Genomic DNA, 2,453 nt, shown 5'->3' on the forward strand with positions numbered 1-2,453 from the left:
TCTGAGGACACGTACCAACCGACTCAAGAGCAGCTTCTTCCCTGCTGCTGTCAGACTTTTGAACGGACCTACCTTATATTAAGTTGATCTTTCTCTACACCCTAGCAATGACTGTAACACTATATTCTGCGCTCTCTCCTTTCCTTCTCTATGAAAAGTATGCTTTTTCTCTATAGCACGCAAGAAACAATACTTTTCACTGTGCTAATAGATGTGACAATAAAAAATCAAATTCAATCAAATCAAAAAAGAGATCCCTCCCACCCAAACCCTATCCCATAACCCCATGCATTTACCCTAGCTAGTCCCCCTAAGGGGCAATTTAGCATGGCCAATCAACCTAATCTGCATATCTTTGGGCTGTGGGAGAAAACTGGAGCACCAGTTATACAAAGGATAATGAATGGTACTGGTCGATCTTCCTGGTGTTATCAGTACTGTAACGCCAGGAATGGCTGCCGACACCAAGGATATAATTTTTAGCATAAGCAAGGCTTACATGCAGAACCCTAATGCCATTATCCTTTGGATCCAAGATGGTTCAGTAGATGATGAACGCGGTATTGTAACTGACTTGGTGAGCCAGATGGACCCACAAGGCAGAAGGACCATCTTTGTGTTGACCAAAGTGGATCTAGCTGAGAAAAGCCTAGCCAGTCCAAGTCGGATTCAACAGATTGTGGAAGGCAATTTGTTTCCAATGAAGGCTTTGGGTTACTTTGCAGTTGTTACCCGGTAGAGGCAACACCAATGAAGGTATTGATTCCATAAAAGATTATGAAGGAGAGTTCTTTCAGAATTCAAAATTGTTGAAGACAGGGATGCTGAAAGCACGTCAAGTGACAACTAAGAACTTGAGCTGAGCAGTTTCAGACTGTTTCTGGAAGATGGTGTGCGAGTCTGTGGAACAACAGGCTGATGCATTTAAAGCTACTCGCTTCAACCTTGAAACTGAATGGAAGAACAACTATCCTCGGCTGAGGGAACTCAACAGGAATGAACGATACGAGAAGGTGAAGAATGGAATTCTGGATAAAGTGATCAGCTTAGGTCAGGTTACTCCAAAACACTGGGAAGAGATTCTACAGAGGAAACTGTGGGAAAGAGTCTCTACACATGTGATAGAGAATATTGACCTTCCTGCTGCCCAGTCTGTGAATTCAGGCACATTCAATACCACAGTGGACATCAAGCTCAAGCAGTGGACTGACAAACCGTTGCCTCACAAAGCAGTAGAGGTTGCTTGGGGAACCTTGGAGGATGAATTTGCTCGATTTATGTCAGAGCACAAAGGGAAAGACCATGATGATATCTTTGACAAACTAAAACATGCTGTTAAAGATGAAAGTATAAAACGTCACAGATGGGATGAGCAGGCTGAAGACAGTCTGCGAGTCATCCAGCACAATGCTTTAGAAGATCGTTCCATATCTGACAAACAGCAGTGGGATGCAGCTATCCATTTCCTGGAAGAAACCTTGCAAACCCGTCTTCGAGATACTGAATCTGTAATTCGTGATATGGTGGGGCCAGATTGGCAAGAAAGGTGGTTCTACTGGAAATCACGGTCTCCAGAACAGCATGTTCGAAATGAAACCAAAACCGAACTGGAACGGCTGCTAAACATCACTGAGGAACATACAGCTTATCTTGCTAACGATGATGTTACAACAGTTCGTAAAAACCTGGAGGCCAAAAATGTAGATGTGGACGCCATTCTTATTAAAGATACTTGGCATCAAGTTTACCGAAAACACTTCCTAATGGAATCGCTGAACCATTGTAATCTTTGCAGGAGAGGTTTCCACTATTATTAAAGGCATTTTGTAGATTCTGAGCTTGAATGCAATAACGTTATCCTGTTCTGGCGCATTCAGCAAATGTTAGCTATTACAGCAAGCACACTCCGACAACAGCTAACAAATACTGAAGTGAGACACCTCAAAAAGAATGTGAAAGAAGTGTTGGAGGGTTTTGCTGATGACAATGCTAAAAAAATTCAACTGTCGACAGGAAGGCGAGTTCAACTAACAGAGGACCTCAAAAGGGTTTGTGAGATTCAAGAGAAGTTAGAAGTATTCATTGAAGCTCTTCATCAAGGAAAATAACAGTCTCTCGTCACACACTGCCATATATCCCCCCATCTTCCCAACCCCCCCCCCCCCCCCCCACAGAGGATGATCCGTCACACCCCCTCTCCTCCTCCCACCTGCCCCCACCGAGAGGATGATCCGTCACACCCCCTCTCCTCCTCCCACCTGCCCCCACCGAGAGGATGATCCGTCACGCCCCCTCTCCTCCTCCCACCCCCCCGCTCCCCCCCAGATGATCTGGGTCAGAGAGCCGCTCTCTCTGCTTTTTTCTCCCCGTCCGGGCGCGCTGCTTCAGATTTTTTTTCGAACTGTGCATGCGCAGTTCAGGGCTTCGATCGGTCCGGCAGCGCTAAGCCCCGC

The 2,453-nt window shown here is 45.6% G+C and overlaps 1 pseudogene; it reads left to right on the plus strand.

Moving 5' to 3' along the window:
- The first annotated feature begins 403 nt into the window (after positions 1-403).
- Positions 404-2,108, plus strand: LOC144493193 (dynamin-like GTPase OPA1, mitochondrial pseudogene; annotated as a pseudogene).
- Positions 2,109-2,453: the final 345 nt, after the last annotated feature.

This window comes from Mustelus asterias, chromosome 4, assembly GCF_964213995.1.
Source record: "Mustelus asterias chromosome 4, sMusAst1.hap1.1, whole genome shotgun sequence".
Taxonomy (NCBI): Eukaryota; Metazoa; Chordata; class Chondrichthyes; order Carcharhiniformes; family Triakidae; genus Mustelus; species Mustelus asterias.